At 45.6% G+C, this 18303-nt stretch overlaps 1 protein-coding gene across 1 annotated transcript in view; it reads right to left on the reverse strand.

Moving 5' to 3' along the window:
* LOC143163936 (uncharacterized) overlaps positions 1–17919 on the reverse strand; it is a 33928-nt gene extending 16009 nt beyond the window's left edge. The window contains exon 1 of the mRNA XM_076345862.1: positions 17910–17919. The gene's annotated coding sequence lies outside the window, so the exon portion shown is untranslated. The remainder of the gene's footprint in view (positions 1–17909) is intronic.
* Between the last annotated feature and the right edge of the window lie 384 nt (positions 17920–18303).

An 18303-nucleotide genomic window follows, 5' to 3' on the forward strand; every position in this document is an offset into this window, starting at 1 on the left:
AACCTGCATGGTGCTAACTGAGCTCCTACAAAGCAAATGGTGGAAGAAAGGCATCTCATCCCCTTATTCACCAAACAGCTCAGGCAGCCTGGGACAGCGTGCTGCCACGTGTCCCCTGGGGCCACGCACGGCTCTCAAAGTGACTTGAATTTGGGGAGAGCACCCACCGTTTCTCCAGGGAAGCCCCGTTCTGCAGCTCGCCTGCTCTCCCTGATGCTTCAGAGAGCAGCTGCTTTAGCACTGGGGCTGGAGCCTTCAGTGCTGGCTTGCTGCACTGTCTCCTGGGTTTGATCCAGTCCTTCAACTCTTCCACCCGTTCTTTGGAGCGGAGGCGCACCAAGGAGCATCAGGACACATTTACAAAGCAATGGCTGAGAGTTTGTCCAGAAAGCTCTATGAGCACAAGTGCTTTTGGTTTTACAGAGAAACGTCTAGGAAAAAGGCGAAGAAACATCTGTTTACACACAACAGCAGCACAGGCACAAGCTGCAGCTGCGAAGCCCCTCTAACTCAGCCGATGCTGTCTGCTAACTGCTGGCATAAATATAGTAACAGTGTTGCACATATGGCAGGCTGTTTAATTTTAGAAATCAAAACTATCAAGTGATTAAGTTAGTCATCCTTCCTCAATTTGGGACCAATACAACAGTACCAGAGGCAGTGGTCATAACCACTGTGGTTTGTGAGAAAGAAAGAGAGCGCATGTGCATGCCTCCGCGGTGGCAGGGAACACCAGAAACCCCTGTCCTGCTCTGCCCAGCCTTTGTTTTCAAAGCAGGATCGGACAAAAGGAAAAAAAACAACTTAAAACAGCCTTCAAATGAAAACCAAGAGCCTGCAGGTCTGCACGCATGTACACGCACAGCCTGCAACGCGCTCTGGACGCGGTGTAGCAGAACCGCTGCCCTGAACACGCACTTTCAAGAAGTGAGATGGAAATAATGTTGTGCCAATTGGCCTCTGTCCGCTGGAAGTGGGATACATTCAGATCACAGTCAGGGATGTGAATTTCCCAAGGGAAACTAATGAAGAGGGAAACGGGAGTCCAGTTCAGCCAGCACAGCTGTCACGGTGCAAACATGTCTGGGTCAGGAGTAAGAGCGAGCCGTGTGCTTGGACATTGCACAGATCCTTATCACCAGTTGACCGAGTCCTGCTGTGCTCAGCAGCCCAGCCTGTGCCAATGCTCACGCACCCTCCCCTGGACAAGAGAGGCCTTGATGCACCACAGAAGCAGCAGCTTCCTTCACAGAGCCCCATGGCTTATCCTCAGATGCAGCACCAGTCGCATCAGGAGGATGTAACCCTGCAAAAAAACTCATCGGTATCTTTCCCTTCCAGTGAAAACCAACGAGTGAAGAAAGCAAACAAGTCATGAAGGGATTTTCTGTTTCTCTAGACAAACACACTAAGAGCAGTTCAAAAGAGGCTAATTAAATTCCAAAATCCCTGTGCAAATACATTAATAATGATTTTGAAATGAGCAGTTAACCAAGGAAGTTTTCAAGGTGGGAAGTGTTTGATACAGAAGAGCGCGTGAGGAAGAGCCGCTCAGCTGACGTTAGAGACAATCTCTCTGGCTAGCACACGTGTTCAGGGGAGCGGGCAAAAGCAAACGCTCCTGGGCCCAGGAACAGCAGTGCCCCCAGGTTGCAGGGGGACAGAGAAGGCAATCACTGTGTAGCCCCATTGAAGAGCTGCTCTTACATATTTCCAGGATGGAGGAAAAAAGAAAAGACATTTTTTCTCTCCTGCTGTCATTACAGGAACTTTCCAAACACCAGATAAATCTTTTCCTCTTCCTAGTCAAATGAAAGAAAAAAAAAAATAATCAGTTTCCTGTAACAGATATATAACACTTACTTGTGGGGAAGGGGTTGTCCCACAGTCACAAAGACCTTTTGCCTTATTTTTCTTGTTTCCTCAGCTTGCGTCAATAACTGCACCGATGGAAAACGTGTATGAAATGCTACTATTCCAATAGGAACCAGAGTTTGCCCCCCTTGTGCATGAAGGATGAAATGATCAGAAATGGATAATTTCTTATAATTGCTCATATGGCGGGGTGGAAAAATCTGACGTTGGTCAGAACCATGGTCTCCATGGTTCGTAGAACCTCTCTATTTTAAATGCCAGCATTCTCACAAGCAAGAAGGGCAATAGTACTGTTCTTCATTTAATGATGGCAAACCAAGATCCACAGAAAAGAACTGATGTGCCCTTGTGAAGTCCTTGGCAGAGAAAGGAATTAAACCCACTGGCTGAGGCCCTGAAAACCAGGCCAACCCCTCTTAGTCAAATCTCCAACCATGGTCACAAGATTACCCCTCCTATTCTTTTCCCCTATTCTCTTTCCCTTATTCTCTGCATGTCCTTGCTCAGTCGAATACAATTACATTTTTTTTCAGGCAAGATCTCATGAGATACTGATTCATATGCCTGTTAAAATCCAGATCCATTATACCTCTCTTTTTGCTTTCATTCACTAATTTTATTGTCCTATAAAATAAAAGATTTTCTGATGAGATATATTCACCATGCTGCCACTACTGCTAAAGGCATACAGCTGCCATCATCTTCCGGAAACATGTTTGTTTAGTTCATAAATCCTCGTTTCAATATTTTGCTAAATACAAAAATTACGCATACAGGATAATAAATTCCAGGATCATTCTTCCTTTGGATTTGACATATAGAACTGCAGTTATTTCCCCAGCCCTGAAGTACCTCTTTTAAAGAGTAGTCAGCAGTCTGATAACTTTAGATAAACCACTTAATTTCCAGAAGGAGCCTTGTCTGTATACACATACAAGTTATAGTCCGCTGGGTGTTCTCCTGTTCTCCCTGATTGCTCCCTGTTGGGAAACAGCGGTTTCGGGTGAGCATGTAACTGGCAGTCTCTGCTTTCTGCATCACAAAGTTGTCTCATTCAAAATTTAAGAATCACTTTCATGAGCCATAAGAGACTATATTTGTTACTTACCTCAGCAGCAATCCAAGTATGCTGTTCTGCAGTTTCAACAACTAGGAGAAGAGGCCCAACAGTTGTTTTACCACTGCGTTATTTATAGGAAACTAAGAGAAAGTGGGAAATGAAGATAGAATAAAAAACGACCAAGAACTGTAAGGGACTGGCTTAGGAGGGAAAACAGCGAAAGAGTGCAAAAGCTATGCAGCTTTTACTCATGTTTAAATGCTCCAAGAAAGGGGCTGAGGCAGCAGAGCACATGAATGAGTACTCCCCACGGCACGCAGGAGGACAGTCGTTCCCACCCAGACCGCTCGTGTTCCCTTGTGAAATTTCACACGGGTAAACCAGCCTTTTCGCACAACTGCTGGAGCACACGTGTGCCCTGCTAATGTGGAGCTGCTGATCAGCCGACCAGGAAAGACAGTCACCTGGTGAAGGGCTTGCATCATTTGGGTTCCCTAATTGCACTAGGGCCCTTTGCAGGGCACACATGTGGCCCCTTGCCCTGCCAGCACAGGGGTCAGAGATCCTCCCTAGACAGCAGCACGGCTGATGAGCACAGCAGCTCACCTCCAGTGATGTGGGGTGGGCAGCAGAATTTCTGAGGGCGTGAATCTGTCACAATGGCAAAGGGATGTTTTGCCCATGCTAATGCTTCCTTTTGTCCCCCTAAAGCTCTCTAGAAACAGCCAGTATTAACAAGTGCAGAGTAAGACCCCATAAAACCTCCTGTCTGGAATGTAGGGACTACTCATCAAGAACATAAGTGCTCTTGGGCAAAAATGTTTTTAGATTTTTTTTTTCTGTACTTTTTTATGCATCCTGGGGTAAGGATTTCACAACACTGTTCTCATTGCAACTAATAGTACTGAGTTCACGAGGAGGAATGGTCACAGACTGAAGACCCTGACTGCAGAGATTTTACAGTCTTTTTCAGATCAATGACTATAGACATGCCAGGCTAATCCTGGTTAGTAACAAACACCTTCACTGTGATTATATTGATAATGACCGTGGAAGGCTTTTTAAATGAGGTGGACCTCATTTCATTCCCACAGCTGTGTCTGATATTTTAGCCACTTCTCCTTCCTTTTTCTCTGTTGTCCACTCTTCCACATACTGGTACAATTAAGAAAAAAGGAAAAAAACTAGGAGATATCAGAATAGTAGACTCCAACCACCATTATTTCTCCCTCCAACTGAGGACTGCATTCCTGTCGGCTCTCTCTTTTCTTAGCTGAGCTTGGAAGTGCTAAGACACCTTTAAAATCCTCCCTGTTAGCACAGGTCTATCTCATTGTCTGGGATATGACAGGGTAAAAAAAATGCCAAGGCTGGGTTGCTTGGAGAAAGGTGCTCCATAAACATTTCAGGTACTCCACTGCACAGGTATTTGAACACCTTATGGGCTGCTCTTAGAGGCAACAAACCTAGTTAAGTGCCACTACGCAAGTGGTGAGATCACAGCCAGCCAGGACGATCTAGCAGTATGGCGAGTATGCCAGTACTCAGATAAACATTGTGAGAGAGCAATGGAAAGAGCTGGCACATGCAGAGCATCAGTTATTCGGGAACAGAGACACCTCCTTGGCTGTGCTAAAGCATGCCATACCTCAGTAAGCCCATTTCCAAGGCAGCTTTTGTCATATGCAATACAGCAATGTCAAATCCCAAGAAACACTTCATTCATCTGCAACACACTGTAATGTGAAAGAACACAGAGGTTACTTGCACCAGACACTGACCATAAACAAGTATTTGCTTTAACCAGCCGTCCTTTTTGTCAGAAGAGGTACGACGTCAGAGCTCAGATGCTTGAAGGTCAGCCAAGTTGGTCAGTGGGCCAGAGCAGGGCATCCTGGCTCCTATTCCCTGCTCAGAGGAGGAGTGTCATCTGGTAGTCAAAAGCAGGTGAACCAGAATCAAGATTTTGCTCCTCGTTCAACGTTGACTTACTACATAACCTTGAACAAGGTGCTACACCACACCTTCTCCACGTGGAAACGGGGTCAAATTTACCCATTTCCCTGTGCTTGTATGGTGCAATTGGTGCCCACGAGGTACTTTCAGGTCATTGGCTCAAGGGTGCCAGACAGGAGCAGAGCCTTACTGTTGTAATACGTCCTGGGCTTATTCTACACGATGTTAAGAGCCTGGGTCAATTTACATGAATTTTTTCCAGCACTCCATGAGTTCTTCTGCATAGCAAAGTTAAAGCAAGCAAAAGAAAGAGACATTCCCATTTGATTGGCTGTGACTAGCTGCAATTAAAAACTATAATTTATTACCCTGGATTACGAGTATAATTTCAATGCAGAGAATTAAGGTTTTCTTCTGAGATGGAAATAAAGATTAATTTTTAATTTCCTTTCTCACTGCACATTTAAGAGCAATGGACTCCATAGAAAACTACAGGTCAAAATAGTTTTATGGAGGAATGACAATGTTCCGTTGCCGAATAATTTAATGCTCTTGCTGCCTTTTTAATATTTGACTGCAGCTCCCTCATGCGAAACAACGGCAGCAGACGCTATACACGTTTGCTGCAGCACTCAGGTCAATGTGACTTTGAAACAACAAAGTTTCACTGCTCAGGACTTGGGCAGCTCTTGGAGTTCCCTGATGCAGGCAGCTGCCTCCCACAAGAAGGGCACAGGCAGTCTTTCCGAAAGGGCAGGCAGCTGGTCTGGGGAAGAGCAAGAAGGAGATGAAAGCTTGGGGGAAGCAGAGGGCACCAGAATGGACTGGGGGGGGGGGCGGGGGGAGGGAAATTGGTGCACCCCACCTCAGGCACAGACAGGTATATTCAGATAAAGCAGGAGAAGCATTTCCATCTGGGAAACGCTGCTGTAGGACAGCGGGACTCGGTGGTTTTGCCTGCAGGCAGAATGTGTTACTCCAGTTTCCACAGCACATCAGCAGAACACAGGAAAAAATTGTGAAGCACGAGGTCATGAATTCACTTGGTCCCTGGCACCACAACTAGGTCACCGCTGGCCAAAACTGCCCCTAGCCCCTGGAGAAAACAGCCTGGGAAAAGCTGGGAAATCCACACCATTACACAGCACTTCTAAGTGACCTGTAAAAGAGAATCCAATGCAGCATGAGAAAGGAGAGGAGGTCTGTGTGCATCCATTCCTCCCAGAAAGAGCATCTCTCAGGCCAGGATTTTCTGTTGCAGTTCACAGCAGGATGACACCATCACATGCCTTAGGCCCAATATTTGACCCTGGGCAACTGGCAGTGAATGGAAATGTCACTGAAATTCAGAAACGCTTTAAATCATTGCTCTGGTAGTAGCAATTAACAAAAAACCCCTGCCATACTAATGACTTGGATCCCAGTTAATTGACTAACCCTGCACTGACAGAACTGCATCCTAGATGGTCTAATAATAGGCCTTTCCATTATAGGGTTTTGTAAAATTTATTGGCATCTTATAACTGGTATCTCGGGTTATAAATGGGATTAGACGCCTAAGTGATGCAACTGCTGCTCACATGAGGGTTAAGCTGAGCACTGTGCAGGATCACAGGGAGGAACATCCCCCAGGGACATAGTGGCGACAGTACTCTCAATGGGGACCAAATCCTTCGAGTGCTGAAGATCCCCAGCTCTCTTGGTGGCTTTTAGTTGAAATCTGAGGAGGGGAAAGAAGACTTTTCTGTTAAATCCCTTCACATAGGGATCTCAGAGGAGGTTCAGACAGAATAATGAAGCCAGTTCTCAATGTTTCAGCAGTCCCTCTCCCTCCAGGACTCCTAGGAGGCATCTAAAGTACATCCATTTTCAGCGTAGAACATCAGCAAAATTAGGCACCCAGTTTAGGACAAGCCAACACCAGTCTGCTACTGGTATCCTGGTGTATAAACTGACCCTGTGTGAGATGGCAGTTTCATGAGAGATCTCCTCAGAAGCAGTGCACGGCTCCTTTTGCTCCTTAGGCTGTAGACTCAGCTCTACCAAGCCCAGGCCTCAGGAGATTGCAAGGGGCTAGTCCTGAGTTAGGAAGCAGGGATGCAACACCACTGTGTAACTAAGTTTAACCCAACACCACTGTGTAACTAAGTTTAAGTTTTGTTTGAAAAACAAAACCACCAAGAAGTCCCTCCCACAGAAGTCAAATGATGCCACTTTCTTCCTGCAGTCCCTCCCTGCCAATATTGACATATTTTCTCATCTCCTCCAAGGCTAACTGGATCAGCCTCCCACTAGCTGGGCGCAGACCTGCAGACTAATACCATGAGTTATAGAATGGAGCTTTTATGGGGATAAGGGACTTCAGAAGGTCGCTCATGGTGGGTAGCACGCAGCAAGGATGTGCTTCATCCCAGGCCAGGAGAACAAGACAATCATTTTTCAGGTTGCCACTGTTCAACTTGAGGAATCGTCCCCATACTGAGGAATTGAGTCTCTTCTGGAGTGTGAAGGTTTGTTAGATGTATTTACTTCCCTAGCTGGCCAGGAGAAGGCAAAAGCTTGATTAGTTCTTGCCAGACTGGGAGATGCCAGAAATCATACAATATTCAGACACATTACAATGCCTCTGAAACGCACAGGTCTCTACACAAGCTGTGTCTCAGCCATTTCATGTTGACTCTCAAAATAGAAAATATAACACCCACAGACTCAGCTTCCCCTAACCCTCGCTGCCCAGACAGCATGACCGCTTTGAGTCTGCTTCTCCTGCTGAAGCAGGGACAGCTCTAGCCATTTGATGTATATCTGCCCATACCAACGCAGGCAAAGACTTCTCAGAGCTCACAGGTAAAAGCAAGATGAGTAGTTATTCGAGAGCCCTCTACAGAAAGCATAGAAGCTGAAAAAATTAGGGCAACTGGACAGGGAGCGTTTCTTCCTGCTAGTCAGGACTGGTCCCCAAAGCAAATCTCTCATTTTGCATAAGATTTTAGAAAGAAACTCTAGCCGACTGCAGTTACAAGAGCTGTCCCAGCACTTCTTGCAGCAGGGGTGCTACGTAACACCGGGACTGATTTCTACCTCGGGCATTTATCACATCCTGACACCTTATGAAATTCTCTGCAGATTTCCAGTTGCCTATGTTATTTTCCTGCGCTGTCCTAAACAATTGTGTCCAGACGTTGTTTGCTTTAATCAATCATGTTTCTATTTCCTTGTGGCTGCCTTTCAGCAGTGACTGAAGCACTCGCTAACTACAAGTTTCCTCCTGATGGCTGAGGACTCGCAAATCCTGTGAAAGAGATACACACCAGTCTGGATGCAACTGGATTTTGGGAGGGCCCAGCTTTGTTCAGCCCAAAGCACCCAGAATTTTGGTCAGTTTTTCAGAAGTACTCCCCCCTCCACTGCTGGGATGCTTGTGGCCACCTTTGCCAAATACCCCAGGACTTTGGACTGCTTGGAAAGTCTGGGCTCCAGTTTTGGAGCTCTGGGGAAGCAAAGGAGACACAGAACCACCTGCTGCTACGGAGCATCCTTCTCACAGGCGTTCAACATCAGTCCTGTCTCTAGTAGCCCACCCCTGGTATAACCATCGCCTGAGTGCAAAGACTGGTATGTGTCTCCGGAAATGGAGTTTAGATGTTTGTCTTATCTGAACAAGTTCAGTGACTGAACACGCTGCACAAAAGAGCATGAGCAACCCTGACAAAGCAACTGCCGCCTCCTTATCACTGTCTCCAAAAGGACTGAAAAGAATCAAGCGTCAGAGACTTATCTCTTGAGAGATGTTCAGCGCCCATGCCTGGCTTACCGATCAGCTCTAACTCCCTTTTTCACTAGAGTTTTTCTGCCTTGTTTTTGGCCGCACAGTACAGCCTTGCCACTTCCTGAGTGTGGAGGAGTTGCGAGGGGAAGGGGGGTGTGGAGGATGGGCCCTCTCTGCCGATGCTATTGTCTTGTATTTCTGGACAATGGGATGTTTTTACCCATGGCAATTTTACCGTTGTGATAACTGTAACAAATGGCCATCCCAGTATCACAGGAAGGTTCTGAAGTTTTGGGTGATGACAATGAAGCAGAGGCTGCGGACAGGTTTCCTTGAAGCCACGTAAACCTGGGCTCCCTCTGCACTCAAATGCCTCCCCATGCACTCAAAGCTCAATTTAGGGTCCTGCTGCCAGTGTGCCAGCTGCATCAGCACGAGGTGCTCACCCTGAGATGGGAGAAAGCTCTTGGTTGTGGCCTACTGCCAGTTCCAGCAAATACGGGCTTGGCACATGTCCTGTGCATTGCAATGATTATTCCAGTCCCTGTAGGGCTGGTGCAGCTTTAAGACTTGTGGGAACGAGTATTCAAGAAAAAGGACGTTGCAGTGTTAAGAGAAGAATCAATACAGTCTGAAGGGTTAAAAAAAGTCAGTCAGAGGAATAAGTGATACCATAAACCAGGCAGAAGGAAACACGTAAGCTCCTTTCAGGAACAAATGCTCCCACATATCCCCACTGACTCCTCCACTTCTTCCAGTAGCATTGGGCTCTGTGTTCTACACCTGCCACAACACTCCTAAGCAAGATAACCTACCCCATCACAGAAAAAATGCCTTTCATGACAGTTTTCTCAATAGCCCTCCAAAATACTGCTTCTGCCGTGAAACATGCCAGATCCTTTGAGCCCCTTCCCCACCTGCTCCATCAGCTGGCATGCGATTTCCAACAGCACCAAGCTCTGCTCTAACAGCTCCCAGTGAAGGCAGTGGAAAAACACTTTTTGGTTTTGGTAGGAGCAGAGTTTGGCCAATCCTGAATGCTATTGGAAATCCTTCACTAAAGGACAAAAAGAACAAATGCAGAGATACTTGATTCTGGGACATAAGAGATCAGGCCAGAGGCACCAGTGAGTAGGAAGGATGACAGCAGTAGCTTAGACAGGACAAGGCATGCAAAGAAATCACATTTGACTCCAAGAGTAGCCTCTGAAAACTAGTATGAGCCTTTTGGGTTATGGTGTTACTCAGCAAGAACAGAGGCATCACAAGTGTCACGCCATGATAGTGGGACACAGCTGTCAACTGCCATTTCTACATTTTTGGTGTCTGGAAATAATGACTTAACTCTTTAGGTCAGAACCTGTCTGCAAGAAACAGGTTGGGGTTGGTCCCACACCAGCCCAATTTGGGATGCAGTTATGATGGCTATAACCTTCAGCTGATCTCCTGAGGTTCCCCATGTTCAAGATGGTAGAAATTCAAATGCACAAAACATCAGCTCCAGCGAAGGAGGATTCAGATTCTCACTCACACCCAAATCCTCAACCAAAGTGTCCTAAAACAGGTCAGAACAGCCTGTGTCTCCACTTGTATTTGATCTCCTTTCATTGCCTCATCCCAAGTTCTCAAATTTAGACAAGCAAATATATTGTTTTATACAGACCTATAAACTAATATACATGCTTTTGAGACCACTCTTTGAATTTTGATATTATTTAAATAACAAGAACTTTTCTTATTGTCTCTGGCACTTCGAATGCAGAAAAAGTGTAAAATTAGCATCATGCTTTATTCTCAAGAAAACCAGCACCTCTCCCCTCAAAAGCTCAGGGTCTAAGGGCAGACACGTCATGAGAAGAATGATAAAAACACCGCCGAGAGAGTTATAGCAATATCATGGCTTCCTTACATGGCTATTCTTATTTGTCATTTGCCCACATAAGCTTGGGGGAACAGCAGTGTTTAAGGACTAGGCAGAGCCAGAAGACCTGCAGGCTGGCCCAGCTCCGCTCCCACCTTCCTGCACACAGCCCTGAGCAGGTCACCTTACCCCTTGTGCTTGCCCTCCCTCTGCCCAACTGCCTCAGGCTATTTGTAGCAAGGCGTATCTCCCCTAGGCATATTCTGTACCTTGTTCAGCGAAGCCCTACTATAATCTAAGGTCTCTAGGCACTTCCGTAATACACGTATTCAATAATAATATGAAATGGATGCTAACCGGTTGTGCAAATATCTCCATTCATTTCCATATTTAAAAATCTCTCCTCCAGAAAACACAAATAATCAACACAAATGTCTGTCTGTAAGCATGCAAGGCTGAATTAACAAGAGATGATATTTACAGAGAGGTCTCACCGACAGAGCTTTGCACAGCTAAGGTTCTTTTATCAGACGTTCCCCCAAAAAGCCCCCTGTCTCATGCTGTGCTCAACAGATACAACAGGGGTTGGAGGGGAGGTTTCAGCTGCCAGATAACTAATACTTGAACCCCTTTTTCCATGCTGCAGAGGTTGGAGGTTTGGCATGCTGGTCATCACGAGCTCCACTTCGTTTGTGGATTCACCTCAATCTGTGCAGGCCAGATTGCATGGGACAGGGTGGAGCTCCACGAGAGTTGCTCAAACCCCTCCAGTAACAGTACCAGAACCTGAACTATAATAAAAGCTTCTCAAGTATTTTTCGTTAGGCTTTTTCTGTGGGAGGATATGAACAAGGACCTACTAGGCAAGACAGTGATCCTCTCCATCGTGGCCCATTAGGACTGCCAGTTTAAATCACAGCCCGCCATTTCTCAAGCTTGCCTGAAACAGGGTGACTTAAGGAAAGGCCCCAGATCCTCACCCACAGGATCCATGCCATAGGGCATGCTTCAACAAAAAATGACTATACCGCAGCCTTTGCTGCAGAAAAAAGGAAATGGCCCTGAAGTACTGTTTTGAGACTGGGGGTAACTGAGAACTCCTACCAAAAAAGGAAAAATTCACAGCAGAGGCTGTAGGTAGTCCTGGTGGGCGGCTGCCCATGAGCACCCAACATTCCTTGGCAATCCACATGAGAAGAAACTTTATCACAGCTCAGGCCTACTGAACAGATCTCTGACAAAAGGACATTTTGTTTTTAAATGTTTTCCTCTAACAGGCATTGAATGAAGAGAGGATAAAAAACCAACAAAAAACCCAAGCTCTGATGAGAAAGATAAATTCTCAAAAACAGTGACAGACGCCCAGAGCAGATACTGGAGGGAAAACGCCACCAAGATCCGATTAGCCCAGTGAATCAGCGCTGCGGACAGTATCTCTAAACCAAACTACTCTTCCCTTTTCCCCTCCCACACTCTTCTTCCCATCATTGCAAAGCTCTCCCAGCCCACAGCTCCTCTGCCCACCGCTCACACACATGAACCCTGACCAGAGGCCTGATGCTGTCCATGTTGGCTCATGCAACGCCCTCCGTTGATGCTGATGAAGTCAACGCTGGTGTAGGCGCTAGGCCCTCGGCTTTGGACAGCTTTCCTCACTGCAAGCACAGTTGCTGACCCCTGCTTCCAACATTGCTGTTATCCTTTCACCACTCCTGCATTTGGGACAATTTCTGGGCTCATGCGATTGGAAGGGGTTGGGCTAGCAGGTAGGGAAAAATGTTTTTGTGAGAGAGGAGAAATGTCTCCTTTTTATCAAAGGAGGACACACAGTTGTCAGATGGGTGAAGCTCTCACCCATTTGCAGCACTGATGCACTGCCCATACCAACACAACTGGTTTCTTCCAGGGGCTCTTTGAAGTGCCCTAAGAAGAAGGAGATAAACCTTCTAGAAGGCTTCTTGGCTTCACGATCGTAGGGTCTGGAGGCTTCAGTGAAGAAGTGTCCCATTCCCCTCTCCACTGATCTGGCCCTGTGCACTGGTGAGTGACTGCAACTCGAGACATCACCGAGGTATCTCTATACCATCCAGTCTGACACGGGTTGTGCACAAACGCATGGTTGTTGGTTGGACGAGGAACCTGCAGTGAGCTCCACGCAGCCAGAAGTACACAGGCAGATTAGCTCAGGAAAACTTATATGTGATTCAGTCACAGCTAAGCAGATGTACCTCAAGTGCCTTCCATCAGTCGAAGCAAGAGAGGACAGCAGCATCTGAGCCAAGCAGCGCTGGACAGGCTGCCTCTGCTCTCAGCCAGCGTCCCTGGGGCCTTTCCCTGGGAAAGGGAAAAACTACAAAGGATGTGAAGGGGACTGAGGGGATACTGCTCTTTCACAGCACTGAGTTGCTGCTTTTCCTCTAGGCAACAAATAACAGCCACAGTGAGTTTCATGGTAGTGACTGGAACAGCAGCTGTGAGAGGAAAAATTATCTCCAGAATAACTGATTGTGGTCAAAGAGTGAAGGAGGCAGGAAGAAGAGTGGCAGGAGGATCCTGTCCTGAGTTGACAGAGGAATTCAGTCAGGTTTTAGCTATTTACAATCCCACTGCTAATTAACTAGCAGACCTTTCAGTGACTCTTCCCAGCAGTGAGACTATTACCATACAACTGACTGTAAGCAGCATCACATCACTCCCATGCTGGCCAGATCGGGTGATAGTTTCCAGACAAAGGGGTACCATTTTAGCCTCTCCAAACTCAAGAGGCAAACCCAGGAACAAAGCCTGGAGCAGATGAATACCACAGCCTTGCCAAACCACTGGCAGCAGCTTTACCACGTAAGCATAAAGCCAGCCTCTATTTGCCAAGCTGCGAGGGGGCTGTGTGAGCCCCCAGCCGCAGATCGAGCCGAGTGCCACTAAGCACAGCGGCTCTCCCAGGCCTGTTTCTTCTCTGTTCTGGGGCCAGGATCTGCAATATCTTTACAGAAATAAGCTTTAATAGTTGTTCTGGATCCAGCAGGAGGAGCTGGCTAAACACACATTTTCGTCTTAATGTAGGGCCTAAATAAACAGTCAAATAAGAACTCAATTTAAAAAATCCTGTAGTTTAAAGGATTCCCTAAATTCTCTGTATTCCCTTTTATTCCCATGGCAACTGATATGAGTCTGATCTGCAGCCCAAGTATTTTCTCCTGCCTACTTTTATAGTATAACTGGAAACACATACACATAAATATACACACAAATTTGATGTTGGCTTGTACATTTTTTGCAAGTACTGTAACACCTTTATCCTAAGTAATTGGTGAAAACATATTTAACATATTTCATTCTTTAAATACACACATCAACCCCACTGATATGCAGGCAGAACATCTACATAGCTGAGGGATCCAGAGCTACCCAATGCTTGCTATCCGCTTGCTATCCGTACAGCTGATGCCTGCAGTGCAGGGGCTCAGTTAGCTCTTACCTTCCAGCCATGGCAGAGCCCATTCACGCAGACATCCCTGCAAGCAGACGGTGGCGCACAGACTAGCCCATTGGTTGCCCACACCGACCCAGCAGTAGCTCAGCTACTTCTACACGCTGACTGCAAAGCCAGCAGAGTTCAGCCAAATGTCACTGACACCAGCTTTCCTAATAATCATCCTCCTTTAAGGCCTTGCTGCTACAGCCATGTCATTTGGTGGGAACATCAGCGTCTGTTTATCCACAAATTGGGTTCTGGTCCTGTGGCTAATGAAGGCCAGGTTCAACCACAATTCACTTGCCACCTAGGAGCTGGAAGCAAATGGAAAGACCATCACTTTAATTATTTGGTTTAAACAGAGATGTATAAAACCATCGTCTCAGTCTTCGGGTTGTCACGATTTTGTTATCTGCTGGCAAAACTGCCATGCTGAGCCCTCTTGAACTCCTACCTTGTGGTAATAAGGAGCTTGCAGGACCAGCTGTTTATTTGACACACCTTCTGACTTATTTAGCAGGGTTTGGATGACTTTTCAAAGGCCCCGTAGCCCCGTCACTAAAATATACATTTCCTGAGACCCTTTAAAAACTTTGTAAAATATTTTGCACCTCAGCACCTCCAGCCCTTGTGCGAGTCCCACATCCATTAAATAACAATAAAACAGCTTGCTCCTGAGTTGCGAGCATGCTCTTTCAGAGGCTAGGAGGCAAGCAGTAAGGACTTTGCAAAGTTGTCAGATATATGCACCTGCTTATGAGTGGATATTTTGTCCCATATTTTTGTAGTAGGAAAAGAAACCTGAGGTTTTACCTGACAGCTTCTTACAATCCAGCCAGTGTAAGGTATAATACAGTCTTTTTTTCCCCTTGCTTCTCAGATCTCAGGAGCGTGTGCCAAAAGACTGTCAACTTGTTAAAAGTACATTAATGCAAATTCCAGAGCTTTCAGTTATGTTTATGCTAATAGAAAGCCTCCCGCTCTGTGACAGGCCCAAGTGAAGAGTCAGTAACAGGAAAATTAATTCCAGCTGTTGAAATTGATTTAAAACTAGCTTATTCATAATAATAATAATAATAAAAAAAAATCCTGAAATAAAAATAAAAAAGGGAAATACAGAAAGCACAAAATCATGTTTACTGCATGAAAGCAGAAAGGGTTCTCCTGTTGGGAAGAAATCTTCCAATTTTAATCAAGCCTGGTTAGAAGAAAGCTCTAGCTTGTTATCGGGTTGTAAGTGTAGATTAACATGAAAAGAATTAGCTATGTGCACAGCCTGATTTTGCAAAGGAAACACAAGGGTTTTGTGCATGTATTTTGTTTTATATTCCTTATGTCTAATCCACAGGCAAGGAGACCAAATCCAGGCTGCAATGGGACAGGTAGTATTTTAGATGATAATGGTTGCGTACTGAGAATACCAGAGCTCCGGGGTGGGAAGATTAGCTACCCATGACCGCTGCATTTATTCAGTGCCTTTACATACATTTTTGCTGACTTGAGTTCTGAGTGATTTCCATGTTTAGACAACCCCAGTCTTGGGATCATATACCCCAACTTTGTTGGGGTTTCAGAGTTCAAATCAAGATCTAGTTGTGAAATTGCTGGCTAGCCTGCCGTTTCTAAAATGATCTCAAACGTTCACATCCTTGATCTAAATATCGAAATCTTTTTTGGGTTTTTTGGTTTTGTTTTTTTTTAATTTCCCCAACAGTGATCCTCGGCTATGTATACGTCTAGCCCTAAAAGCTGAAGGAACATAACACCTTGCAAAATTCAGTTTTGAAATGGAAGGGGAGGCAGTCTTTAAAATTTTGTTCAGAAATAGACTTTCAAGCATTCAACACCTACAACTGAAACCAGATTTGAAAATACATGGTGTTCTCATTTAACCAAAGGAGACGAGTTTCCAAAGCACACAACCTCCACCGGCCCCTGCTGTAATACCCTGAGTACAGGATCTGTACTTTCCTACTGAGCACTTCTGAAAGACCTGAGGTCTCATTTAGTGTCCTGCATAGACACTAAGCCCTATTTTTCGCCACAATCGTGTCATCTGATTAGGACCATATTCCTTGCTGCTTTTGAAGGGACGGATCCAAAGTTCACTGAAATCAATACAAATCTCTCCATTGACATCAGAAGACTTCACATCCAGCTTTAAGGGACAGTCTTGCATTTCATTATTGAAAAGCCCTAACAGCCTTCCACAGACTATGTCTTCACTGCCCTCATCTCTTAGTTCCTTATCACTAAGGCTCCCCACCTCGTATATATTTGCATTTGCCTCCATTTACAATGCCACACGTTTTTCACAGGGGTGGATGAAGGGGCAAAGACAGAGAGATGCCATGACTTACATGGATCTTAACCAACTTATGACACCGAGGAATTCATGTGCGTCGGTGGATGTGAGGATAAAGCGTTAGACCAATTTCAGCAAGAACCTTGAGAGAAGCCAAGTCAAACCCATGGTTATGCAGGAAGCTAATAAAGGACGCCAGCCCTAGCCCTGTAAGAAAAGAAGTGGGCTGGTGAGTTTGCAGGAGGTTGCTTCCTTTCGAGGGGGAAAAGGAGGAAGGAAGTTTCTCTAGAAATCCCACTAGAATTTCTTATAGCATGGCACTTATAGCATGGCACTTATAGCATGGCACTTATAGCATGGCACAGCTCAGTCAAACAATGAAATGAGCAAACTAACTGCCAAAATGGAGATGCTGTCGGTTCAGAGACTGACAGTATGCCTGACTCATGCCATCAGAGGAAGGAAAGAACAACAATAAAGCAAGCAGGGGCTATTTCTCAGACTGCACGCCATGATTTCTGCTAACGCATGCCAGGAGAGAAGGACACTACACATTTTTGACTGAGGAATGTGCAGCTAGAACCATCATTTGAACTTAAAAGGGCCATTCACAGCTTTATCTACCAACTATAGTCAATTCATGTGGGGAAACAAAGCATTGCAAATTAAATGAAAACCTGATTAGTAAAGGAGGAGGAGGGGATACCACCCTCTGCAGGACTGACACTTGTCTCCTGAAAAATGAGGTTTTATGGATCGAAGCAGGACGGATTTTCTCTAAGGGCTGGTATTTCCCTCCACGGCACTCACTCTGTCCTTGCTCACCCTATTTTGCAGGTGCTTGTTCACCAGGCTCAGGCCATTTTCAAGCAAACTGCCAGGTTCCTGCTTCTGACCTAATGCAAGTTAGGCTTCTACCTGCCTTCAGTTCCCTTGGCCCAAAATCAGCAGTGCAAACCCAGGAATTCAAGTACCATCAGTTTGGGGAGGGGGCTGGTGGTGTTTGTTTTTAAAATAACAGTCAGCTTTGGGTTATTTTTCTCTGCCTTCTGGATCCTGAGTCTTTCAGGCATAACCAAGTCACACTTTCAGATTTCATTTGGGGGGTGGAGTTCACACAAACATAAGGACTAGAAACACACCTTTGAAATGAAGCTAAAATTCTCAAGCAGTTATTTAATTCCCAAAGACCAGGCACTAAACAACCAAAAAATATCACTCTCCTCACCAGAAAATGCTGGTGCTGCAAATCCCCTCCTCCTACATATTTCTTATTCACATAAAGGAAGTTTTACTTGAGAGCTGAGTAAAGACAATCAGGATATAGTCCTATGACTTAAAGAAACCGTTACTATCCAAAATCTGCAAGAGAGAGCAAAATCATGAGTCTATTTTCCCCAAACAAATGGGGTTTGCTTGAAGCAGGCAGGAATCACATGCTGTAACAAGTCAGGAAAAAGTATGGACCAAAGCCCGGAAGAAATACACACAGAGGCAAGGTTAGAAGGACGCCTCTGCCTTGCTTTTGCAGGGCTTTTGAGCCCATCACTCTAGTCAGAACGATGGTGAAACACAGGGGTTTGAGAATAAGGGGAAAAAAGTAACCATCACCTCAGTAGCTTCCCGGTTGCACTAGTCTGAAGTGATTCCTGTGCCTGCAGGGAAGACCAGAATATGCAGGATCCCACACGCACAGGGTCGAGGTCAAATTCTCCACGTGCTGCCCTGTTCCACATCCTCCTGCAGAAGGCTGGGCTGGCCAGAAAAGCCAGAACATTTCAAACAACCTTAACATTGTCCACAGCTAATCAGATGTTTCCTAAAACACTGTTTAAGCTGTGCAGCACACATACACCTCCTGCTGGATCAGGCCTTTATTTCAAAAAGCTGTAGCTATGGAAGAAAGGAGCTGAACTCTTTTACAAGGCATTAAGTTTCATTTGCAATTACTTTGGATTTTATTGCACTACTGAATATAACAGGTTCATTAACTGGGCCAGCAACA

This window comes from Aptenodytes patagonicus, chromosome 8 (genome assembly GCF_965638725.1).
Source record: "Aptenodytes patagonicus chromosome 8, bAptPat1.pri.cur, whole genome shotgun sequence".
Taxonomy (NCBI): domain Eukaryota; kingdom Metazoa; phylum Chordata; class Aves; order Sphenisciformes; family Spheniscidae; genus Aptenodytes; species Aptenodytes patagonicus.